The 27732-nt window shown below is 34.6% G+C and overlaps 1 protein-coding gene across 1 annotated transcript in view; it reads left to right on the top strand.

The window, feature by feature from the left end:
- The window catches only part of ROBO2 (roundabout guidance receptor 2), a 798986-nt gene that overhangs the window by 179899 nt on the left and 591355 nt on the right, over positions 1–27732 (top strand). The gene's annotated exons all lie outside the window — the stretch shown is intronic.

Below are 27732 nucleotides of genomic sequence, written 5' to 3'. Positions count from 1 at the left end.
AATTTGTGAAATTCGAAGCTGTCTTAGAGAAAATGATCCTAAAAATCACATACAAATAATTAAAAATAAACCTTTATTTGTTCTAGCTAACTGCCCCCAAATGTCTTCACTCATATCATCTATTTCTTTTTTTAACATTACTTTGAAATAGTGCTTGAAATCCTTTCAACTAAGGTTTAGTTGGTTTAATGACCTACTTTAAAAAAAAACAAATGCAAATATCTCTCTTGAATCTTGTTAAAAGGCTTTCAGTCATTCATGCTTCAGTGTGAATTGGTTTAATTAGCATGTTTCCACCCTAATTGCTCTATTTAAACAGGAAGAGGAAAGAAAGGTAAGTTACTTGCCACTTTGATGGGTAGCGTTCCCGAGATTTTTGGGAGCCCTGAAGTAGGAGAAAGTTAAAAAAAAAGAAAAAGGAGGAAAAAAGCTGGTAAATGAGCCCAATAGACAACCTATATATATTTTGAAATGTTAGTATTGGACAACTCTGTAATAAGAAAAGGAGAAAAAAGTATTTTTTTTCTGTACAGTAAGACCATCAACTATCAGAACTTTGGATTTAGACTTGTTCCGATAGTAATATAATTTAGCTACGTTAATGATTAAATAGGAATTTGTGTTGTGGCCTGGGAACCTAATTATTTGTAAGGTTGTTTCTATGGAAAGGCACTTTTTTGAGTTACCAAATACGAACTATAAACCTTTCGAATGTGTTGTGTAACTTGGAAACTGCTTTAATTGGTCATCCTTTTCTTTCCTAATTATCAATAATTGACTAGAACATGATTGCAGTGAGCAAACAGGATTATAACAATATAATAATAAGCAAACATTTGTCTTATAACTTCTCCTGAAATTCTAATCTGAAGCCTTAATTAATGACTGAATCAAGATAGCTAGTGAGAAATCTTTTGTTCTTTCAGTCCCTCTTTATTGAGGACATATTATGAGTCGGATGGAGTGCAAGGCTCTGTTAAGATGTAGTTAGCTTGATACCTGCCCTTAGACAGATTGCACTCTTATGAAATTGTATCCTGTTTTCCTGGAGAAGCCTATGTTAATATTTTGTCCTCACTGTCCCATAAAACCACAAAAAAGTACTAAAATTTTTATATTTCATCAAAAACTAAAGAAAGCATTACAGTGAGCAATATAATAAAAACATAACCTAATTTGGCAAAATCTCATTTTAATCACTAAGTCCCATTTTTTAAATTTGAAAATGTTATTGTCAAATCTATCCCAGATGCTAATATAGGTAGAGTTTTCATTAATTTACAATTAGGAATAATTTGAGCATAAGGCTGATGTTTATTTTTACATTAAATGTAAATAAGTAAGGAAAATAAGAAATTAATATGATGACTGTTTACAACAATCTTTAAAGGAGGCTCCGTAAGATATATTTGGCCACATTCTGAATTGCTGCATGCAAGGGTAGGAGGGAGGAAGCGGATGGGGGAGGGAGGGAGGGAAGGACAGTAGGAAACAGGACTCAGCTAGATTGTACAGACATTAACCCGGGATGAGAAGGACAGCAAGAGAAATTGAAGATGTTTTCAAGAAATCTGGATGACTGAAAATGTAAAGTCAAAGAACATAGTCTCAGACAATATGAACAATGCTTAACTTACATCTGGTACTTCATAGAGTTTCAAAGGAAACTTACACATATATTTAATCCTTGCATGACAAAAATAATACATGTGTAATCTTCACAATAATCAGTAGGACAAATATTATTAATCACAATTTATGGGCATGGAAACTGAGGTTCATAACATACTGTGCATAGTAGTTATTTTAAATAAATCATATTTCCTTTTAGGGAAACAGTTATACGATTGAGTATTAAAAACCTTCACATCTTGATATTCTCTAGTGTGCACAACAAGCCTATGACTAATTTTCACGCCTAGGGGAGTTTGGTGATTAATGAAGCCAACATACTGGTGATTCTCTGGAAGGTTTGAATTAAGTGTACCTTCTCACACACTGCAGAAAGATTTGCCAAGAATATTGAGGGTGTAAGCCTGATTGTAGGAAACATTTTTATTTGCTTAATAAAACGGTTTTTAAATGACCTTAATAAACTTATTCTATTTATTGAAGCAGTCCCAGCAAGATTTCAACTTATAAGTATTTAATTAGCTCTTAGCTCAAATTAATATTTATAATCAAAATCAATGACACTGTGTTGAATTTAGTACTGGCCTCCCTCCAGATTAGTCCACATCCACGAGGTTTTCTGTGTTTTGTGCTTAGGAGTACTGCTCGGACTGATAATGTTGCATACAGAGTACATTTATAGTCATCTACTAATGGAACAGAGAAGATTTTTACTGCAAACTGGGTGATGATCCCAAACACCTATTTATTTGTTGTGAAATGTACTCCCTTAGACTCAGGATTGGCACTGTCACCTACAGCCCGGGTGGCTCTCCATCTGACCATGTGTGAGTACAAGAGTGCGCCTGAGGTTATCGCTAGTAAAGTCAATAACCCTCTTGGAGATAACTGGGGATACCTACAAGACCCTTACTCCAGATAACAGTGCCCTTTAACTTAAAATGAAAAACGTGTCCACTGTTATTTACACTTTTTTTTAAACCTATGTCTTTACAACTCAGCAGAGCCAAATGCTTTTGTCAAATGACTCCTTGTTAAAATAACATTACATAGTTTAGAAATGTCATTCTTGTTTTATCCCCCAGAGAAATTGTAGTCTAGTGAATGGTATTCCCTCTAGTAATAATTACAGGAATTCCGGTTCTTGACTAAAAACAGAAAAGACCCAGATTTTAGCAAGAAATGTGTGTCAGGACTGATAACATACGTGAGGAGCCCCTGAGATTTGTATGAAATACATTTTTGAAGAGTTGTACGCTTTCTGCCAGTGGGAAGGCTCCTAATGCAGGCCTTCTTTCAGTCCTGACCTTCTGCGTGTTCAATACGTACTTTCCAATTCACTATCAAAGCATATATCCCTGCGTATTCTGTGTCATGCACTGTTCCTTTATGTATTGGTAGATACATTGTAACTTGACACAGTAAATTTCACTGCTTTTGTAACCTTCGCTGCAACTCGCGTAAAATGTAATACATAGGTTCTCAACATATACCTCCTGGTAGATTTCTGGCAGTCTATACTCTATACTCCCAACATTTCCAGACTTATTTTATTCTTCCTTTATATTATGCTTCTACCTGGGACAAGATGGCCTTATTAACATCCACTGAGAGAGACAGAGAGAGAGCAAAAGAGAGAAGAAAAAGTATCAGTCCTTGACTTTGGCTAAGAATATGACCCCTGACCTTTAAGAACCCTCCCAGAGAAATAGGCCACTGAGAAAGTTATTTCACACATGATCTATAATCAGATATGGGTTTACTTTCTCAACCATTGTCTCACTGTCATATGTATGACATGTTCCTGCTAGGTCACTAAAGGTCTTTGGGTCCAATAAGAATTATTAAAACAGCAAATATTAAATGTCAAAGACCTACCATATACACGCCCTATCTCCAGATTTCCCCCCACATTTTGCGGGTATTGCAGTCTGAACGTCTTTTTCTCTATGTCTACATTTATTCAAGGTCCTGCCTCTCCTGTTAAATTTCACTTAATCCATGCCTTTGCTGGTCATTTCAAGCCAGAGTGGTCATTCCTTCTTCTGAAACCTCTCAGTATTTATGTTTGCAAACACTTATTAGAAACTTATTTATGGGGACGCCTGGGTGGCTCAGTCGGTTAAGTGTCTGCCTTTGGCTCAGGTCATGATCCCAGGGTTCTGGGATCAAGTCCCTCATTGGGCTCTTTACTCAGTGGGGAGACTGCTTCTCTGTCTCTCTCTGCCTGCCACTCTGCCTACTTGTGATCTCTCTCTCTGTCAAATAAATAAATAAAATCTTTAAAAAAAAAAAAAAGAAACGAAACTTATTTATGGATCGCTGATATTTTTAGCTACTTTTCCCCCTACGGTTGGCCTCTTGAGATATTTTAAAATTACGGCAGGCAGGTGTTTGAGGGAACGGAGGAGTGAATAGGCTGGACACAAAGGATTTTTCAGGCAGTGAAAATACTCTGTGTAATACTACAATGGGGACTATAAGTCCTTATACATTTGTTAATCTCAGAGCATCCACATCACCAAGAATGAACCCAAATGTAAACTGTGAACTCTAGGTGATAGAAAAAAAAACCTTGAGGATAGGGATCATGTCTTACATGTTTTTATATACACAGTTATTAAAGCAGAACTTTGAATATAGTAGATAATTGATAGACATTCGTTAATGATAACACTGATCTGCTGAGAGGCATCTTGAATGTAAAGAAGTGGAATGGGGGATGGAAACTGCAAAACAGAATGATATTAAAATAAATATCACTCAAATGGACATGGTTTTTAGATTAAAAGTACATTTGCAGATACTATCTCATTTGTTATATACATTTGTAATTTATGAATAATGAATTGCCTTAGATACAGAGGTACTTTCCAAAACCTGACCTGACATGCTATCAGTGTTAATCTATCCATTTCAGCACCATAGATTTAAAAGTCAGGATTAGATTTGGCAGGTTTACCCAATAGACACTGTGTGCCTGCTAACTTTCTAGAATAAGCACCAAATCTAAAACAGACTGCTGGCTTCACCTAAGAACAAAGAAGCCACAGTGCCGCCCCATTTCTTTTTCTTCCTAAAATTATGTTCCATAAATGAAATCTGATACTACTTTGAGCAAAAGTAGGGCAAGAACAGAGCTATTACTTTAGAACAGACTCATTTTCAAGCAGAAATCAAAATTGGAATGTCGGCTAATGCCAGTAGTAGCAGAGTTTTGGCTACAAAACCATCAGTTTACGGACTTATTAACAGTTCATAAAATGTATGGCATTCTTCTGGTTCTTGTCACTGGTGAACATATGCTCTGAATTCGCAACAGATTGAAGCGCCATTCCATAAATATTAAAAAGAATTGTGAGCATCACAATGGAACTATCTCAAACCACAGTATAAGTATGATTCATATTCTAAGATCAGGAGATCTTTCCAGACAAGGTCAGTGATGGATACCACTGGGCAACACAAGCGGAGGGGGTTTTGAGAGGGGATTTTCAAAAGGGGATTTTCAAGGTCTTCTAAATGGTGAAACTTGTAACTTCTGAATTTCATAGGGACATGATAAACCCCATTCTGCTTCAAATTTATGATTCTTCTCCACCAGAATTCAAGTTGGCTACTGGTGCCAAGATTCTTTATGCGTGGGCCAAGGGGTCCGTCCTAATGTCAAACTCGAACAGTAATGTCATTACGAACATACTTCTAATCCTGAAGGAGCTAATGGTTTTAGAACTATAAAATTACTGCTGTCTTTTTTGTTCCAAAACACTGGTGCTTAATATGTTTTGTTGTACACACGTGTGTGACCATCTTCCTGCTTCCTACTCCGTGTTAGCGATCCTGTCTTCTTTGTGTGTTCTTTCCACCTACTTAGTGTTAGCATAATGTCTAGCACAAAACTGAACATCAGTGAGAATTTTGTAAGTGAATGAAAGCATTTCAAATATATTATGTCATTGGAGAGAGTATGGTAAATACATCTGCAGACATGTGTATGAATCCTGTATTACTAATTATCATGCATGAATTTGTTTTCTTAAAATGAATTTTACCTTTCAACCACACTATTATTTTAGGTTTCAAGTTTCTTACTGTTCAGATTAATGCTTTATTTTGTTTGGCCTTAGATTATCACTCTCAGCTCTTGGTATGACCTCTATATCCCATATTATGGGACTTGACAAATTAAATCTAAATTTATTAATATAATTAGGATAGGCATTAATTTACACATCAAATAAAATGTTTCTTTTTCTGAACATTTTATCCTAACACGTATATATTTCCAAAATCCAAATCTTAAGGACTCTGGCTCTATTTAAAGATGTGAATTATACTGGTAATGAACTATTTTGTATTAAAATATTTGTCATATTCTGGATCATCTATTTTATAACCACAAATAATTCTTTGAAATTCCAAAACTGATGCTTTATTAAAGTAACTGAAAATATTCAAAAGTCCTTTAATACTAGAATAATAAGATAGTCATGATTCTGCTTATAACATTGTGTTGAAAGAGGACATCTTTATTTTCTAAGAAGAACTAACACAAATATAAAACTTCGTTTTAGCTTTGAAGTTTCTAGTCTTGTCTAAACACTGGCAAAGGACTTCAATTTGGATGTTAATCTTCGGTGATATCTTTTTGTCTCGGTCTCTAAATCCAACCCATAGATAATTATTAATTCAGTTGCGGTTTATGTTACCTTTTAATGTTTTCCTTTTTGATCTGGCACACCCATGAAAGCCAGAGAAATAGTACAATAATATTTATTTAGTACATGTCCAGAATATGTATTAAAGGAGGGAGGGGCACCTGGCCAGCTCAGTCGGTGGAGAATGCGACTCTTGATCTGCGGGTTGTGAGTTCAAGCCCCATGTTGGGCATAGAGCTTACTTTAAAAAAAAAAAAAAAGGAGGAGAGAAATACTCAAAATTCATGTTTAATGACAAGATCAAAGCATTCTGACAAATGCCTGTATGTCCAGAAATACACTGCAATTAAGGTAGATGAATGGAAATATCCCCTAAGAATCTTGTGTAACCACGAAGAAAACTCAAAGGAGAAAGCAACCTCATTCTTGAGTATATTGACTATATTATTCTCTACTTTTCATCTCCATATGGAGAGGGTCTAATATTTTTCTCTATGAATCTGTGAATATGGTAGCTGCTGAATAAGCGTTCCTTGTTCTGTAGCACCTCTATAGTTCCTTACCTGCCTTAGAAGCAATATCCTCTATGAAATTAGAATCAGCACCTCACTTCTACAGTTCTGGGAGCACATCAATTCCATGATAGTTACTGTCTCTACAGCTGGGGAAACATGGGAGCAAGAGACGGCCATATCCAGGAGTAACCCATGGGACAACAAAATAAGCCATTTCTTTCAGAGGAACACTTTAATGATGTTACATAACTCCTAGTGCTGTGAGAATAGATGAGATGGTACTTGTTAAATAGTCAGATAAGTATGTTGTAAATACCAGATTCTCAACAACAACAACAGAACCCTCAGTCTTTGTTCTTTTTCAAGCCACTTCTCTACCCAGTTAGACTAGCTTCAGGGCAGGCTTTCTAGAGATGGGGATTCTTCAATCAGATCTAGAGGATCTTTCCTGGGAATGTTGCGAAATCCATCTTTTCTCTCTCAGCCTAGAATTTATCGAATTGGCTGACCCACTAGCCATTCATTATGAACGAGGCAGCCCTAGAATATACAGCCACACTTAAAAATGTGTTTTCATGTAGAAATTCATGTTCACTTCTTTAATTGTATTTCAGTTGGTAAATCAGCTTTTTAAAAAGCTTTATAAAGTTTAAACTCTTATCTGAGTCAAAGATGATTAACTTTGAATATGTATATTCCTATGTAATAAACTCTGGGCACTTTGAAAATGTGCCTCAATAACAGGATTATATTGTTGTCATGTTAAACTTTTTAGAAACCTTGGGACTTAATGGCTATTGACATTAATAAAATCTTCATAGCTCTTTGGGTTGGCTTCTTAAATATCAGAACAAGCTTTGTGGCTTGTAATTCAGCCAATTGTATAAAATAAAGAAAAGAAAAAGAAAAGAAAAGAAAAGAAAAGAAAAGAAAAGAAAAGAAAAGAAAAGAAAAGAAAAAAGGAAAGGAAAGGAAAGGAAAGAAAAGAAAAAAGAAAAGAAAAGAAAAGAAAAGAAAAAAGAAAAAGATATAAAGAAAATCTATAGGCAACAATGGTTTCAGCTTCTTTGTTCCTTGCTGGCATCTAGTTGAGTAATAGTTCAGGATTGAAAGTAGGAGAGACTGTAATTGAAGGTATACTTACTTCCACATTTTACTCCCTCTGAAAATAGGAACCCTGGTTAGGTGATTCACTAGCCTGGAGCTATATAATGTCTATGGTATTTCTAACTTATCCAGGGAACCAATCTAAACCAAATGTCTGAATTCAGTTGAAAGCTGCTTATCATCAAAGTTCTCATTCATTCTTTTGGGACCAGACTGATTACTGAGAGAACAGTGGCAAAAGTCAGAAGAAAGCCCCATTTATAGACATTTTGCCTTCAGTAAAATGTTTTGGTGCTGGTATTTGTTTCTTCAGATATTTTGCAGGTGATTATCTAATGTAATATCATGGTGATGACATAAACTTTTCTTTTTATAGATTCCACCTACCTTAACAGCTTTTCCAGCCCTCTTACCCTGCAATCCTCATCTTGTACATTTTAGGGGCAACATTTCCCCCAAATGCCATGCCTTTTCCTTTTTTTTTTTTTTTTAAGATTTTATTTATTTATTTGACAGAGAGAGAGAGACAGCCAGCGAGAGAGGGAACACAAGCAGGGAGAGTGGAGAGGAAGAAGCAGGCTCCCAGCAGAGCAGGGAGCCCGATGTGGGGCTCAATCCCAGGACCCTGGGATCAGGCCATGAGCAGAAGACAGACGCTTAACGACTGAGCCACCCAGGCGCCCCTGCACAGGCTTTTCCCAGGAACTGCAAATTCCTTCCCACTGCCCAGATCTTGTCAAACGTCTCTCCATTCAAATGGCATCCCCACTGGGAAGCACTTTCTAACTGCCCTTCTTTGGTGTCTGACACTGCATTTTAAGTATTTGACAACAGAATTTGCTTCCAGCCTCTCCAGGAGCTTCTTGAAGACAGAGCCCATGCCTTCTTTACATTTGTAGTGACAGCACCAAGCATAGATTCCAGAACAGATTTGACACTCCCTATTATCCTATTAAGTGACAGTAGTGTACTATTTGTTGGGTATACATTCCTTATGTTTGTTAGTCTATATATTTTATAAATAAAATGGGTTTATGCTGGGGCACCTGGGTGGCTCAGTTGGTAGAGTGTCTGACTCTTAGTTCGGCTCAGGTCATGATCTTGGGGTCCTAGGATCGAAGCGCACATTGGGCTCCCTGCTCAGTGAAGAATCTGCTTGTCTCCCTCTCCCTCATGCTCTCTCTCTCTCTCTCAAATGAATAAATAAATCTTTTTTAAAAACTTTAATAAATGGGTTTATGCTGTAAAGGCAGGTATCATTCAGTACTGATTAATTTTATTTGTTGTTCAAATGGATTTTATATTTTTGATAATGTTGATAAGCTAGGTGGAAAAGAAAAGAGGTTTGTTGAAGGCATTTATATGCCTATGTACCCTTTATAAGGGCTAATAAAAAATGTACCTTATAGGGTTAAGGAAACAAAATAAGAATGACATAAATGAGAGCAGAAGGCTGAAAGGAGGCTAGACTAGCAACTAATGGATTAGCCGTCTGATGTTGATTCTTTCATGATAGTAGATTATTTATGGTTTGTGTATGTGATTCTGAGGAAATTTACCAAGAATGTGAATTTGCTTTTCATAGCTGTCATACCCTCAAATTCTTAAAGAAGATTATACCATAAAAAGTATGGAATCATTTCTCTTCTAATTGGAACCTCGTTTACATTAAAACTTGAATATCTACAAATATTCTGTCTCTTTGTCTTTCAAAGAACTCAGTGGTTCCGCAAATTTTTATTTTTTAATGAGTCAATTATTAGACTACGTGCTTTTCTTGAAAACGAATTTAGTGATACCTTTCTACTATATATTATGTAAGAAAATCAGAATAGCTTTACTTGGATTGTAAATACATTTGCTTGTGAACTTTTCTCAGGTTGTTTTCACTATTAGTTAATCTTTAACTGCATAAAAGGTGAGCACAGTCACTTCCATAGTCACTGAAACATGACAATCTGAGAAGATTGTTAGTTACAAAAAAAGATGAGCCAGGAATATTTCTAAACACTAAAGTTATAGTAATTAATAAAACAAACAAAATTTTTATTCATGATCTCTAAGGATATAAACCATAAGGAAGCTTATTCTGGAAGTAATGATAACAGACTAACTTAACCTACACCACAGAAACTTGCTCAGAGTTTCAGAAAAGCACTTGTTACATCTCAGGCACCATATCACATTGGAGTTTCAACAGTGGGTATGGACAGTTGGGTCCAGGAGTGGTAAGAGAGCATGGCAGGTTAAAAGGAAAAAGATCATCAAAAAAAGATGGCTTCCACCCTAAAGAAGATAAACTAGGAAGACTAACTTACGTGATCGGTTGTTCTGGCCCCTCAATTAAATATTTAAGGAAGCTCCTCTTAGATACAAAGAAGAGATGGATACTAGTTAGATACTATAAAGAAGTTTGTGAGAATTAAGATGTGATTGAAAATGAGATTGTTCAGATGTTTTCCCTTTTTGACAAAAACAACTCGCCACGATGTATGGCTCCTAGGAACAATCTTAAGAAGAAAAAGTTCAGGTGTCCTGTGGATAGGACATAATTGCTGGACACAATAGCCTGTTCTGTTATGATGGCCAAGGAGTCACTATACCTTTAAAATTCAAGTATTATCCAACCAGGACTCTGTATGGAATTGATAGAAATACAGAAATCAGAGAGAGATACCAGTGATGAACACACCGGCCAAATGATGATGGAAAATGAATAGTAGAATACGCGTCCGTGTGTGGATACGTGTGTGTATGTATGGGTTCAAGAAAGCTGTGTGATTTTAAAATCTCCCTGAGAAGTTCTGATGTGAATCCAAGTTTGAGGAGAACTAAAGGAAAGATAAGGGAAGTGGGAGAAATGCGACAGTATGTAAGACTTTAAAAGTTATTTTAGAAAAATACCTGTGAAAGTGACAGCAAGAGGAAATCAGGAAGAGAAAAGGTCACACAATGTGATGGAGAAATCAAGCGGGCACCTGGGCAGCTCAGTCTGTTTAGCGTCTGACTCTTGATTTCAGCTCAGGGTCCTGAGATGGAGTCCGGAGCCAGGCTCCACTCTCAGGAGAGATTCTTTCCCTTCCTCTGTCCCTCCCCCACTTCTCTAATATAAATAAATTAATTTTTAAAAAAAGAAATGGAGAAAGTGATTTAGATTAAAATAATCCCAATTTGCTACTTATTGAATATAATCAAGTTCATGTCTAATGATTTCTCTGAGTCTGAGTCTTTGGTTTTTTTTGTAAATTGTATACAAGTCTCTTGACTTCTCTGAATATTAGTGTTTTATTGTGTTTTTTGTTGTGGTGGTAATGGGTTTTTTTATTTTGTTTGTTTTGTTTTTGTTTTTAAGAATAACTATTTGATAGGACTAGTAAACTTATTCCATGACAGTGTCTAAGAATGTACCTTATAAATGATAAAGCACTCTTAAAATATTTATTACCATTGCTCTATAGTGAGAGAAAAAATGAAATTTAGAGAAACTACTTTGGAGGTTTAAATCCTAGACATAAGAGAATAAAAACTAAAGGAGGAATAAAGTTTTAAAGTAAAATCATAAAACTGATGTAATGACAAAAGCATACATGATAAAAAATATGAAAGAAAATTACAAAAATCAAAAGGTAGATATTAATAAATATAACAAGAAGTGTAGTTAATAATTGTTGTAAAATCTCTATTAGTTAAGAAAAATATCAAAAAGATAATACAGCTTGCTTGGGAACAATGAGGAAAATATATGGAGATTAAGTAAAAGGTCAAAGGGAATTTGTACCTTAATCTATTGAAACTTTAAAGCAGTAGACTCAAGCAAGGTAATAAGAATTAATTCAAGATCTAAAAATAGAAACCATACTTTCTTTAGTCAACATGTAAGGCTTTTATGAGGCAACAGAATTTACAGTCAGTGGCTACAAGAGCCATGTTGATGAAAGTGGGGATAGTTTTCTTTCAGCTGATACAGTAGCCTCCTCTTATCTGCAGGGGATACATTCCAAGACCCCCCAGTGGATGCCTGAGACCATGGATAGTACCAAACCCTATACATACTGTTTTTTCCTATACATGCATACCTATGATAAATTTATCAATTAGGCATAGCAGGAGGTTAACAATAACTAAGAATAGAACAATTATAACAACATATTATAATAAGAGTTATGTGAATGTGGTCTCTCTCTCTTACGATATGTTATCGGATTGTACTCACCCTTCTTGTGATGATGTGAAGTGGTAAAATGCTTATGTAATGAGATGAAGTGAGGTGAATGACTAAGTATTGTGACTTAGCGTTAAGCTACTACTGACCTTTTGACAATGTCAGAAGGAGGATCATCTACTTCCAGACCACAGTTGACCTTGGGTAACCAACTCTGGAAAGTGAAAGGCAGATGAGAAGGACTACTATCCTTTAAAAGCTGGAATAAGGAAATCTACTCCAGCTCAAATTCTTTGCTAAAATATGTGATTTTTATAACTGTTAATATTTTATATAAACAAGTCATCACAAATGAATTAATAAATTGAGGTGATAATTATGAATGCATTAAAAAATCAATACATGCCCATTTTTTTAACTTTCATTATATACTTTTCTTTTTTCCCACCAAATTTTCATTGTATAAAATGTTAAAATTATGAACATCTGTCTTCATATCATCCATCATTCCGACTACATTTCTCAGAGACTGTGCCTCTGTCCGTATTTTCATAGGACTCTTTTCTGTCTGTGTTCTCTGCATTTATTTGCAAACACAGAAACACAGTTTATTTTATTAAGCAAATTGGGATTTTACTAAAGATAATATTCTGCAACTTACTTTTTTTAAAAAGTCTTCAAAATATTCTCATGCAAGTACATATAAAATCTGCTATAGTTTTTAAGTAGCTGTAGAGTATTACATACTATGGATATATCATAACTTACCCATTTCTGTACTTCCGGATTTTAAGTTGGGTCTAATTTTCTTTATTGCAAAAAAGTCCTGCAGCATTTTTGTATGTACATCTTTAAGCATATATGTGAGATACATTTCTATAAGTTACATTTCTAAAAGGGAAATCACTGGGTCTAAGTAAATACTTTTTTTTTTTTTTTTGGCAATTTTAGTCTGTTCTAAAGTTACTCTCCAAAAGGGCTTTGCTAATTTTCATTTGAATGTTAATTTTTTACTAGCTAAGAAATTATGCAAAACATTATTATTTTAAATGGATTTGAACATTGCATGATTTAATTCAGTCTGATATATATTATTATCAGAATATCTGGTTTATGCTAAAATTACAGATTTTTAAAATTTTCTTCTCATAGTTCATTTTTTCCCATCTGGAAACGATCAGAAAAATTAAATTCGAGTTCCTGGTGCTTCAAGCACACTGTATCAAAATTATTAGCATCATTGTGTTTTAAGAATATCACTCTATGATTTTTTTTCCAAGAATAAAAGTAGTAGGAAAGTTTGGCTTGCTGAATGTGTAATCTAAAACAAACCCCAAATCCAAATTAAACTAAACCTAATCTTTGCACAACTGGTGTTACAAAAAAAATCAACTGAGACCATAAATACAGGAAAGAGGGAGAGCAATATCTTTCCATTCGAGAACAGTATCCATATATAGAAATTGATTTTCTTTCTGAGTGAAGTCATTTTTAGCATCGTATGTGATTGTTCTCATCGCTGCACGTATGTATGTAACTGATGTATGTTCTGAAGGAATTATAGATAAAAGTGGTAAAATGTACATAGTTGTTGACTAATTGTTAGATGAGGTGAGGGAGAAATATATGTCAATCCTAATTCCAAATTTCTTTCCTTTGCAACTGAGAGAATGATGATTCTATTGATTGAGCCACATAAAATAATGACACGTTTGATTATAACTTTAGCCACTTTGCATCTGATAAGATGGCGAGCCATATACACAGAAAACACAGAGGCTGTCTAGAAAAAAGTTGTTAGCAGTTATTGCCAAAGATGAGCTACCCCCTCTAGGCACTGAAGTTAGAGTAATTAATGAAACAAACCCCCTGCCCATGATTTCTAAGGACATAAAGGACATAAAGCATAGGGAAGCCTCCTATGGAAACTAATGACTAAAGAATAGCTTAAACAACAGAAACCATAGAAGGTTGCTCATCATTTATGAAAAGCACTTGTTCCGTTTATTTTTAGGTCTCTGAGATCTAGGCTAGAGGTATAGAATTGGAAAAATCTGTTGCGATATGAATCTTAGAGCCTTGTTTCAGATTTGCTTAAAATCATCCAGAACGAAAGCACAATAAAAACTAAGCAGAAAATGTAAAGGCCTAAATGGGGAATTTCCACAAAAGTTGAGATTTTTTTTCTCATTTTGTTCACTACTTTATCACTGGCACCTGAAATTAGGTATGACATGAAGTAAAAGCTCAAGAAATATGTGCTGAGTAGATGTCTAAACTATCGTTCATTTATTATTTTTCTACTCTGTTGATGTTAGCCATTGAAAAGTGAGGCTACATTCATTATAATAGAGTCTGTATTTTATTATCAGTGATTGTAAAATAACTGAAGCATGTTTCTGTCCAAAGAGAATAAATTAACACTGACTTCAAAAAGTAGAATTAAGCAATATAACCTGTTTAAAGGACTTAGCACAGTAATTGGTTTATGATAAACACTATAATGGTTACTATTGCTATTATCATTAATGTTAGATGGTGGACTAAGAATTCAGAGTTTGTGAATACTTACCCTCACTCTACCAACAATTCACTTAAATACTGAGAAAAAATTCATTGAGGGTCTGAATTTATTTTTTTCTTTGAGTAAATCACTGTTAACCAGACTAACTTATGTAAAAGTTAAGGTAAAATTTTTAACAGTGGCTAAAACCAAATTTTTAAACAATTAAAAAATAAAAATTCTAAGCCAATGTTCTTTATATTCTTGGTAGTTCTAATTTATTCATTGCATAAGAATTATAGTTAAGATACAGAGTTATTTCATAAAAAATATTTAAGTGCAATATGATGGTAATGACATTTGGTCACAGCTGGTCCTTACAAATTTGTATGTTGGTTAGTTAGAGAACCCCAAAGGATAAAATAATTTTTGAAAGGATTGTTCTAAAATTATACTTCTTTACCAAACAATTATTAATGAAAAAAATCACCTTTTTAACCAAGTTAGATCTTGGCTTACAGATATATTCAGCTTTTAAGTTTAATTCGTATAAATTCAGAATTCTATTAACTTAGTTGAAATGACTGTTTAAGCATAATCAGAAAGCTGACTCAAAGGATCAGTTATTAGGTTTAATTTTATGTCATTTTCACTGAACTTGGTTGATTTCAGAAACAAGAGGTGGGAGAGTTTGACCATTCAAAAGTCATATTAGTTGTTTGATTTCAATAAAATTGAACTACACATATAGGAATGATCTTCAACCCACATGCTGAATCTCATTGTCCTCACTCTCTCTTACCTACCACCAGGCCATACCACCATCATGTTTAGCCTGGACTGTTGCAATAGTTCTATAACCTGCTTTCTGCTTTTCTTGAAGGAAGAATAGCCAGATCAATCCTTTAAAAAACTTAAATCATAATTCTGCTGAAAGCTCTCCAAAGATATCTACTCACAATGAAAGAAACACTTTTCATAATAAACCACAGTTGCCCACGTGAGCAGGCCATATCTTGCCACTCCAACCTTCTCTCCAATCAGGCTCCACCATCTTACTGGCTCCTTCTTGGCCCTTTGTTTTCTTCCTTACACACACCAAACCTGTTCCAGTCTCAGGACCTTTCCACTTGCCCTTTCTTCTTCCTGAGAAGTCCTTCCTCAGATTATCCCATCGCTGTCTGCTTGCCATTTTGTGTATCTCACAGAGGATGCCCTTGAACTATTAAGTAAAACACCACTGAAACTCATACCACAGTCACTCACTACCTTTCATCCTGCATTATACTTCATTAAACCTATAGCACTTAAAATTTTCTTTCTGTCTTTAGCTGTTTATATACAGAAAGCCCTATGAATGTAAGAATACTGTGTGTTTGCTTCACTATTAGATCTTTGGTGCCTAGCCCAGAGCCTTGCCCATAATGGGCACTCAGTAAATACTTGTTAAAGGAATGAATGTCTATCTGTACATGCAAATCAAAATAGGTATACATATTAGTAGCATCAAAATGACTTGTTCCCTGTGTTGGGTATCTTCTTGCTTGCTTCTCAAGATCCATCTCTACCCTTCACCCTGTTTGATGCCCTGGGAGACTGATCCATTTAGACAACATCAGCAGCTTGGGCTCTACTTGAATTTGGCCAATGGTAGGCACTTGCAAGTGATTGTAAAGCAGGATGAACTTGGGAATTTTTGCCAGGCTCCTTTTCAGACTTAATGACCCAAGTTGGCTTCATCTCTTCAGCCCTCTACAAAAGGCTACAGTCTTGTCAGAGAGACATCTCCGTATAGCTATCCTGCTTAGGACTAGGGGTGGTAATATATCCTATGACTAGCCCCAGGGCAATTTTCTTTAAGCCTTACATCAACTTTTGTAAATAATCCCTTTATTAAACTATCCTCAAAATACCAGTGAGAGTGTCCCATCTGTTTCCTGCTAGGTCCCTTATTTTGAAAATTCATTCAAAAGATTTTTTACCCAGATTTTTAAAAATAAGGAACTGATTTATCATTTGGTGGCATGTTATTTTTTTTTTAAATGGGAGATACGAGCACCTAACTTAAAGCAATTTTATGTAGGCTTATAATTTCTTTGAACTGTATTCTTCTCCCTAAGAACAAATATATAGAGATACATACACATACACAAATGCACACACACACACACGAGGGATATATGAATATATAAAATGGTTTACTTCATAATATATTTGTGTCCATTATAATATAAATAAGATAAATAAATAAATTTGATACTTCAGGAGTATGCACATTTTATGCTGTGGTTTTCTGTATCCCTGGGTCTACTACTGTATATCTTAAAATTATTCATGGTCCATCTTAAGATGTATGAGTTCAGAGCAGAGAGATACCAAACAATGGAGATTTGCAACTTTGTCTTTGGGATTTTACCTCTTATGCTGGCTTTCCATTTCAAGGTGTCATGAAACTTCCGTATGAACTTGGGGAAGTTATGTTAACAAACAACAAATGTCACATGATTCTATGACACTATCCAACAAATCTGAATGACATATGTGAATTTAGTCTCCTGGAAATGGTAAGTATACTTTGTTGGAAATTGAAGAGTCACCTGATAATAGGAATTTCAGTTATGTGGATGGATTAGAAAGATAAGATAACCACTGCATGAGAAGCTTTTATTGTCAAAATTGGTCTTATGGAAACTTATAAATCAATGATTACCAAATTTGGCTGATTATCAGAATTTCTTATAAAATTTTTAAAATACAGGTTGTCAGGCCCAAGCCCAGAAATACTGAGTTCAAATGCCTATGGGTTGACCTGGTAGTCTTTATTTCAATTAACTCAAGTTCTCCTGATCATCAGCAGCTGTGATTACTTTCTATGGCATCTTCCTAAACCTAGTTCAGCTCTATTTCCCTTTGCATGGGCAGATTTTTATTAATCCCACTTTTGCATTTGCAGATTTCTGGTTCTAATACCTTTTCACTACCTGATTCCAGTTTCTTTAACAGCACTTTTTTTTTTTTTTAGAACAAGTGTTTCTATTTTGATCTCAGATGTTAAAGTAAGAATTAGAAAATACAGTTGACTGTAGATATAGTCATTTAAGAAAAAGAAATAGAAATTTCTATAAAAATCCTTTTATCTTTAAGCATTAGCCAATATTAGTGTCATAATACAATTTGCGATCGCTAGGCATCACATCACTAATCTAATAAGAATTGAAATATTTTTAAAGGAAAGTAGAAAAATAATGAAAAAATAAATTAGATTATAGGTACACCTTAATTTATAAGATAGATGTGTTTCTGAAAGATTGGCTGTCGAGGTAATTTCTATTAACTAAATTATATTTTCCCATTGACTTGGGCTTGTAATTGCAAAGGCATGGCTCTTACAGTGGGATGCAAAGAAGAATGTGGTCTAGAAAGCAAATATAACTTTGATGTAAAGTTATTTTACAAATAATGTAAATGTATTTAAATATATTTAATTAATTTATTTAAATATAATATAAATGTATTATGTATATGATTTATTTAAATGTATTTAAATATAAATTATAGATTTTGATTAAAATAATAATACAGTTGACCATAGAACAAGTTTGAGCTTCATGGGTCCACTCATATGCATATTATTTTCAATAAATATGGTATAGTACTTAAATGCATCAAGAAATAGTACATCTCAGTCGCCATGCATTTAAGGGTCCAGACATAGGTGAAAGATTTATGAAACCTGTAGAGAGATAGCAACTAGATAAAGCATATTGATGCTTCCTTTCTTTTGGGGTAAGGTAGTATCTCTGTATTCTTGGTAAATATAGCCTTTTTTAAGATCTTAAAACAAATTTTAATTAGCACAGGTGCCTCAATTATTTTCTTGTCCTGTCATATGAAAGGCTATGGGGATTAAGGGAGTGTAGTTAGAAACAGTGTCTCTAAAACTGGAAAATTTTTATGCATTTCCACTAACCTAGAACATTATGTAACATAAGTTACTCAGATTTCGTATTTTGATAAACATTAGTTTCTCTGTGGTTGCTTTTTTTCAGTGACATCTGCCCAAATACTTTTAGGGTGAGTCCCATTGTGTGACATCTCATTTTCCTTATTTTTGGGCCTGAATTTGAGAGGGTATAAACATTTGGTCTGGTAGACTCTAAAGTTTTAATGCATTAAAAAGTTTTTTAAGGGCTGCTAAATTGGCCTTTTCTCTTATTCAAGATTCCCTACACAACCACCAAATGGATTTCTTTCTCATTTGACATTCCTCTTTCCCAAGCAATTTAGGTAATTTGTCCACTGGAAGACCAGGGCAAAACTCTGATTAAGCTCACAATAGCAACGGGGAGGGGAGAGGAATGGGGAGGGGAGTTCATTCTTTCCCCAGCTACAGCTGTGCTTGAATAGGGAGTGGCCCAAGCTACTCACAAGGTGAACTGCACACAAGTGTGTGACTCCAAATGGGGCAGCCCTGTGATACAGATCCCAGCAGTTTTCACACGCACTTTCTAAGGTGTGAAACCCCTGAGAACCTGACATGGCGATGTTGGAAGTTCTTACTGTCAGACTCTTACGTCTTTACTGAAACTGCGGCGTCACCAGCTCAATAAAAATGTGAGGTGCTGTATCAGAAAAGACGTGGTTTTGTTAAGGGAGGAACAATCAGGGCAGCTGGAGACTGGGGGTGGTCGAAAGACCACCTAAGTTTTATTCTGTTATCACAGACAAGCAAAGGAAATGTGGATTGATGCTGGCCTTTAAAGAGAGAGAGAGAGAGAGAGAGAGAGAGAGAACTCACCCAAATGAATAAGCAGAAACTTTTTCAACATTTGTGTTCCCGCTTTCTTACTTTTGCTGAATAATGAATCTTTCGCTCTATTAGTTACCCTTCTGTTGTTAATTTTGTCACATGTATTACTACCACAAATCATAGATTATAATCATAAATATATAAGGAATTCTAATGAACTTCAGATATTTGCTTTCTAAACTGTATCCTTCCTACATATTAAAAGTTCAACTTACAAAAAGTCTTCTAGAAAAGAAAGTACTCATTTAAGAGAAAAAGGAAACATATTTCTAGCCAGCATTTCAGGAGAAATCTTGTCATTTCCCCCCAGTGCTGCTCATCATAAGAGCTCTAAGGAAATAGTGTTTAAAATCAATTAACCAAGGAGGCCAAAATCAATTTAACAAGAGTTAGCTAATGTTTTACTAAAGCAAAATCTCTTTTCTTTAAACATGATTAATATCGTTTAGGGGTTGTTATTAGTGCTGTCACTTCTAAAAATTGTGACCAGTTTGTAATGAAAAGGCCTTTGTGTACACGAAAGGGATTTATAGGAAGCACAGAAATGTAACGTGGTATTCGTGATTATATCTTTTCCTTGCCTTTGATATTTTAAGAGAACTCTCCATTTTTACTCTGTCTTCTTGGAATGCCTCCTAAAAGGTCACTGAAGGATCAAGAAATACTTAACCTATAACCACCCACGATTAAAACAACTCTATGCAAATTATATTCTAGGATGACATTTAGCAGTGTTGATATTGGGTAGAGTTATAAAAAATCAATGGATTTTAGAGTTAGAAGGGGCTAAACGTATAGGCCAGTAATTTCCACATTTTTAACTGCTTATTTCTTATAAGAACCCCTTAGACGTACAATGCTAAAAATGTACCTGCTGAGACTGAAGGGAGATGCTATCTAAGCTGGGCCTAGATGGGTTTCTCCATCATCATACGCCTATTCCCAGCCCATGGCCCACAGTTTGAAAAACAGACAATGATCCCTTACCTTCATAGGAAACTAAAACCTTAACATATCAGGAAAGGAAAACCCGTTTAAATGACTTGTCATGTTAGCACAACACATTCATACATTTGAGACATAACTGGATCCATATCTGGTATTAATATTTGGTTTTATTGACTCATTGCTTTTGCCTCTCACTATCCATGTCCTCACATGTAGTTTTCACTACAGTTTTACACTTGATATTCATTTCCTTTGTCAGATCATGGTGCCACTGGGAATTAGACCCATACGTAAATCTACATCTCTTCTCTAAAAAAAGAACAAAAACCAAAAACCTGAAAATGCTTTACTGTTGCTTGTGAACAGCACCCTTTGACTATCTTAATATGCGTATAAGATTTTCAGCCACCAAAAATGACATCATATCCATTTATCTTTGTAAGTCCAGCTCCTGGTAATAGTAATTTAATACCATGTAACCGAGATATTACCTTCATGTGTGTTAGCTTGAAGCATGAAAAAATTGTCGATATTTGAACTTTCTAATCTACAAAGACATGTTCATAGAACTTAATCTAATAACAACCTCTAATCCTTAACGATAGCCCTGCAATGCAATTGCTATCTTCATTCTCTAGGTGAAGACTCAGGTCCCCAGAGAAGGGTTTTGTCCAAGGCCACTCTGCCGGGAGTGGTAGGGCGGGGATCTGGCCATCCACATCTCTCCAAATTTCATGTCTTTTCTCTTGCACCAGCTACCCTATATGCTCAAAATGTTTGAATGTAAAGAGAGCAAGTTTATTCAAAGAAGAACTTAGTTCCATAGGTGCATGAAAGTGGGAAACCATTCATCTCAGACAGAGTAGATTTCTTTATGAAATGGGCTTCATATATTAAAACAATATTTACTAAGCTTTTGATCAGATATCAGTAGCATAGATTATCGAAGACTTTAAAGCTACCTCTAAAGCCCATAGCTACATCTGCTGTCAATCTCATTTAATTTACTGTATAGTTCATGTGCACAATAATCTTACCTCATGTTATTATCGAACCAGGAGATCTTTATTTTGTCTAGAATTTTGAACTAAAATAAAAACACATTAGACCAAAAAACAACAAAAGGAGGCTATTAAAACATGAGAATGTTGCCTTGGAATTTGCACCTAATTCCAGAAACCGTTAGGTGGAAAAATAATCAGACTTTGTGTCTATGACCTGTCATCTTATAAAGTCAAAGGAAATGAGTTAAAAACAAGACAACCACAACAGAAAACCTTCTACTGTAAAAGGAAGATGAAGTAAATAAATGGGGAAGTCACGCTGATTTATGAAAAGATTATTTGACCCCATCAGAGATAACATCAAATAGCTATCAGAACCCAAGAAATTAAAGTGTATCTGATGTAGATTGGACATGGTTTTCTTGCACATTCTAGAGTTCAATAAAACTAGCTCTTTAACAGTTCCTTAGGCTGAAACAAATTGAAAAAAAATTCACATTTTATTACATTTTGTCCCATCCTTAGAAAAAGACTTTTAGGTCTCTTATATAAATCATTTACTTAAAAAAGGACAAATTAAAAATGAGACATATCAGGAAGAACCATAAACCCATGAAGATTCTAATACTACTTACTGTATTATTTGCATGATTTTATTTATTTTACTTTTGTTTGTGTGTGTGTGCGGACATGTATCTGAAGATCCCAACTTTATTTTTAAATATATGCTGTGATTCACACAATTTTTATTAAATATTCAATAAATAGTCAATTTCTTTTTTGACTTGCACTGTACCTGATAATCAAAAATACTATGGGCATAAGGCTGCATCTTCTAACTTTGTTTTATTTTTTATTTATATTAATAAAATATTGAAAGCCTAGCCTAGCCCAAGACCAAATGCATTTTGCATTTGAATAGAAAAGCTTCTGAACATGATGTATACAGTAAGGGAAAGCTCTTATCAGTTCAGAGCAATATTTTAAATTTATTCTCATTCTAACACGTATAAACTCAATATAGAGATTTTTTTTTAAATACAAATTAATGGAACATTAGGATAATCTGGCCGCATCTCCTGCCACCTAATGATTGTCATAGTTGATTCTGCCATTCTGGATTACCAAGAAAAAGCATCCTTCCCTCTCCATCTCTGATCCAGGGGTAGCCTTTCCCATGTGGGTGGTTGGCCAACAAGGTCGTCCTTCCAAAATAGAACATCCTTCTTCTATCACTGATCTAACGTACCAGTGGTTTCCTACTAGAACCTCAAAAAGCTTAGGATAAATTTTAAATGAGTGTGCCCAAAAATAAGTATTACAAAGGAAGAAGAATTCTCTGTGGCTTAAAGATATTAGGAAATTCTTCATAAACAGAGGGGCCTTGAAGGGAATGGGAGGAAGAAGGTAAATAGGAATGGTAAGCAGGGAATTCCAGGAGGGAAAATGCTACGTGGGAAGAACACAGTTAGGAATGCCCAAACCAGCAGACCCTTCATTTTGTGGATTTCATCACTTTAAAAGATTTTTGAGTGATTCTTTCATCTGCAAGTATTTATAACTTTGCTAAGAGATTGTTTCAAATTTCTGTGGAAAATTTTGAAACACAAATCTAAACAAACTAGTCGGTTTCTATAAAGTGATGTTTCTGTATTGTCTCTTGAAGTGAAGATTTTGGATCCTAGATTCAGACAGATTTGGATTTGAACCACAGTTCTACCACTCCTAGCTGGGTGATTTAATAAAGAGGAATCACAGTAACGGGGACTTGGTAATAAGAATCCAAAGGACAATAATCAAGTTCATATATATAAAATGCTTAGCATAGCCAACATAAAGCACAATCATTGATTCTAGTCATTATCATTTTCAATATACTGTTAGAACCATTAAAAGAGGCTTTGATGTTTTTAAAAGTAAGAGAGGAGGAATTATAAATAAATAAAAATTGAATAGGTTTCAGGAAACGTAATTGAGATGTTCACATTACTATATACTAAAATTGAAAAACATCTTGATTTCTACAGTTAAATGTAAAAATAAAACCACAAACGAAGCAGAAAAAACTGAGAACTGAGTAATTTATTAAATATTTGGATGGGGAGAACTTTCTGTATATAAAAGCATTATTGAAATAGATACTCTTATTCATGGCTAGTGAGAGTGTAAATTTTTAATGTTTTTCTCAGCATCTTTGCAGTGCATATTAAAAACCTTAAAAAGTTCATGTCCTCAGAGTCACTAAGTCAATCTATTTAAGCAAACACTTAAATTCTAATGAAGAAATGAAAAATGTGCACAATGGCTTATTGAAAATAAGTTCAAGTCAATGTTGGTCATTAAAGGAAACAAAGAATAATCCTGGAAATAACCTAAATGTCAAATTATAAGAGAATATTAAATAAATATGTTGTATCCATATTATATAATATCATATACCATATAAAATGGTAGTTATAAGTTTAATAATATTAATCCAAAATTATGTGGAAGAAAAGCAGGATACAGAATAATAAATATTAAACTTACAACTATAAAGCAATATGCAGAGAAAAATGGAAATGTATGAAAACATTGTTTATTTCTTGAATGGTAAGATGATGAGTTGTATAAAATTGTATCCTTATACTTGTATTTGAACATTTTCTTTAATAAGCAGTGGAAAAATCCACTTACCAAAGAAAACATGTAAACTCATACATTTTTTTCAATTGTGGAAAAATATACCATAAAATGAAATTTAATCATTTTAGGAAAACGTAAAATTTACCATTTTAGCCATTTTTAAATGTATGGTTCCGTGTATTAGGTACATTTACAATGTTGTGAAACCATCATAACCATCCATCTCCAGCACTTTTTCCATTTTCAAAACCCAGACTCTGTACCTATTAATTAACAACTCATTCTCCCCTTCCCTCAGACCCCTGCAACCAACATTGTACTGTCTGTCTCTATGGATTTGACTACCCTAGGAACCTCATATAGTGAAATCATACAATGTTTGTCCTTTTGTGACTGGCTTAAGAAATAATATTTTTACAAACCATTTTTTTTCTCTCCAGGCAAGTCCTAGAAAGTAAACCAAATAGTGGATAAGGAAATAAAGTCATAAAAGGTCAAACAGCCTCCAAAAGATTGTAAAATAGTTGAGATATATTATGATTGGATTTAAAATGTCATGATGTACAATAATTTTAATAACCGTTTGTATGTCAAAGGTTTCAGTATTTTTAGAGTTCAAGGAATTTAGATACTGTGTTGAAAGGATACAGCCTCTTAGAGACAAGTATGAAAAAACCCTAATTACCCCCTTATCAACACAGAATTATTTTAAAATACTTCTTTCAAACATTTAAGTAGACAGAAAAAATTAAAATCTGCCCATACTAGTGAAATTCTCATGCCAAAGTATTAACTTTTCATTTTAATGAGTCTGTTAGTCTATAATATCTATAGCCAAAGGAGTGTCTAGAAATATTATGATCACACTTAAGTTACAAAATATGCTTAAAATGACACGATAAAAGGCATCTATATTTTTGAAAATTAAGAATATCTACAGTATGTTTTATAGTTACAATTAGACACCTTAATTTAATCTCTTGAAGTACAAAAATGTGGTGTTTAATATGACATTTTTTTCAGGACTAAGAATTCAGATTCTCTGTATATCATGTACATTTATGACAAATATATGCATAGAAGGTCAGTTCTATGTTGAAGGAACACACAGACCAACAGGGTTCACTTAGTTACTCTAGGTTCTCAACCTTGCCCCCAAAACACCACTCTACACATTGATTTAGCATGTTCCTACCCAGTTAAATTTCTGAATTTAAGTTAGGCAGAGCATTGTCTGAATATTTCAACATCGATGGAATTATTATCTCAGAAATCTTTGAGAGGAGGTCAGGTGGAAGAAGATGCAGGATTGAGTCTCAGGGACATCAGATGGAAAGATTTAAGCCCTATATGTTTATTGTTCTGAAGATTAGTGTCAGTGCAGAAACAGGTCTGGCACTGTCCACAACCGTGTGGAAAGCGAGGCAGTCAAACAGGCAGTTTGAGTAGCTAATGTAGAGGGACAGGGACTGACAAAACAGGGAGTCATCTCAGCTACAAAAAGAAATTATGTCTGTATTCCATGAACATAAACATAGACGATACTATGATCAGTGTTGAGAGAGAATGGAGTACTTAGAGTAAAAGCTACTGTTGGATTTGTAGCCTCTCACTGTACTGAGAAAAATAACTCAGGGCTGGAGACGTGGGGATTCTGTATGTACTAGTTATGGATTGCATTTTGAATAATAATGAAGCAAAAGAAGAGAAAAAAGAAATTCAAATTTGCTTTCATAAGCTTAATCTTCATATCACCATTTGGGAGCATTTTCCTATGTTAACTATTGCTCTGGAAATCTCTATTTTGAGTTTGTGACTGAATACCATATTGGAAGAGGAAAAGACATGATTTGGAATATATGAATACCATAAAGTGAAGACATTGACGCATTAGTGAAATGACCACTAGTTTGACCTTTTCCTGCTTTGTTTTATTTTGTTTTTTTTTTCTCTTGGACTTTTTTGAAAAGACAGAAGTTCTGTCCTTTGGCAGTAAATTAATTTAGTGTGCCTTCCTTTAAAGGCAGAAGACTGGGTGGCTAGCTCCTCCCTTTAGAATGTGTGATGGTTATGTTGAAAGGAAGTGGCCATAAACTTCTAACAAAATATTTCACTATAATGAAAAAATTATTTCTTTTAATTTTTGTTACTAGATGTTTTAGATCAATGGATGTCATTTGCATTCCAACCCTTAATTATTATTTTGGACTTGTCTTTACTAATGACTTCTTAAACCGGTCATTAGCTCATAAGACGCCTCCAAAATTGTCGCTCTTTATTTAGGGTTCTGCTACGATGTTACATCTTAAAATAAAATCAAACATGTGACACCAATAATTAAATTTGTGGGAGCTTTTCAGTTCTCCTGGTGTAACAAATTCAGATATAAATTTATTGCTAAGGTCAAAACCAGAGTAATGTCCTGTAGTGACTTGGAAATTTAGTTAACATGATAACTAACAAAAGTTTCTGAAAGAACAGACAAATTGCTCCCAACTGAACATAAAAGGGGATGACATAAGGTTAGACAAAAGATTCGTGATTTAAGTGAATGTCTTTTGAAATGCAAACAACCTCAAGAATCTTTACAACTCTCTTAGGGAAAATCTCCTGGGTGGTATCATTTGTGCCGAGGAGTGTTAGAATGGGCTGGTAGGGTGCTAATGGAAAGTATTACGGTCTTAGTGGTTAGGGATTAACATGTAAGAATCCCGGGAGCCCTTACTGAAGATGCCCATATCAATCTCTGCATCACTCCTTGAGAGGTAGTTTCCTTGTTGCTGCTTTTAACTTGATGTTTTACATAGTTTTATGCTTTAAGTGGTACCTGATAGGGAAACAGCCTTCAACAGTGTCTACAGGCAGATGTAATTCTGCTATGAACACCCCAACATTTCGATTTATTTATTTTAAAAATTTCCTTCCCCCCAATCGCCACAATCAAATCAACCGTCAAAACGGAATGTTCATTGTAAGTAGATAGGCGAACGGCAGAAATGTATATATGCTCATGCTTGGTCTTAAGTCTCTGTTTCTCATTTTAATCGTGAGAGCCTACTATAATTTTCTTCCGTCCTATAGGCTTTAATAATGTAACTCAATGGAATCCCTAGACACTACTTAACATCGACTGGTAAATTCTGACCCTTGTGGTATGATATATGTATCATTATAAGCTGTGTTATATCAAGGATGCTCCTATCCTCTTTTATTTTAACAGAGGGTTGTGATATTAGAATAAGGCAGGTACATTATGCATATGTAATGTAGCAGACGAACCAGCAAGGGATGACCACGCCTTCCAGTCTACACCTGCCCCTGAAGAAACACTGCTAACACTCGAACAGCTGGACGTCAATATAAGCATAAAGGATTGGACCAGATTGGCCAATGAAAGACTATCAAAATAAACACCATCCCATATCACAGCTTTCAAAGTAACCTTATTTCACAGAATCTGACACTTGAGGCAATGATTATCTTCTGTAAAGGGCTCAAGCCCGATTATTAATACAAGAGCTGAAATTCTTGGGAATACGTTCTACGTGAGCAAAATTAAGTAATAGGATATCTGTTCTTAGGAGGGACTAGTCTTTAGAAGTCGCTTGTCCAGCTCTCTCATTTTATAGATGAAGGAACTAAAATCCAGAAAAGCAATGTATGTTTATGAGGCTGACATTATTTCTGTTATAGCCTGGGACATTAGAGCACTCAATAAAAATTTGTTGAGTGAATTGAACAAATGAATCATTTCTTCCCCTGATCTTC

This window comes from Ursus arctos, unplaced genomic scaffold (genome assembly GCF_023065955.2).
Source record: "Ursus arctos isolate Adak ecotype North America unplaced genomic scaffold, UrsArc2.0 scaffold_4, whole genome shotgun sequence".
In the NCBI taxonomy this organism is placed as follows: domain Eukaryota; kingdom Metazoa; phylum Chordata; class Mammalia; order Carnivora; family Ursidae; genus Ursus; species Ursus arctos.
Note: the sequence above shows the minus strand (reverse complement) of the source record. Positions and strands in the feature narration are given on the sequence as shown.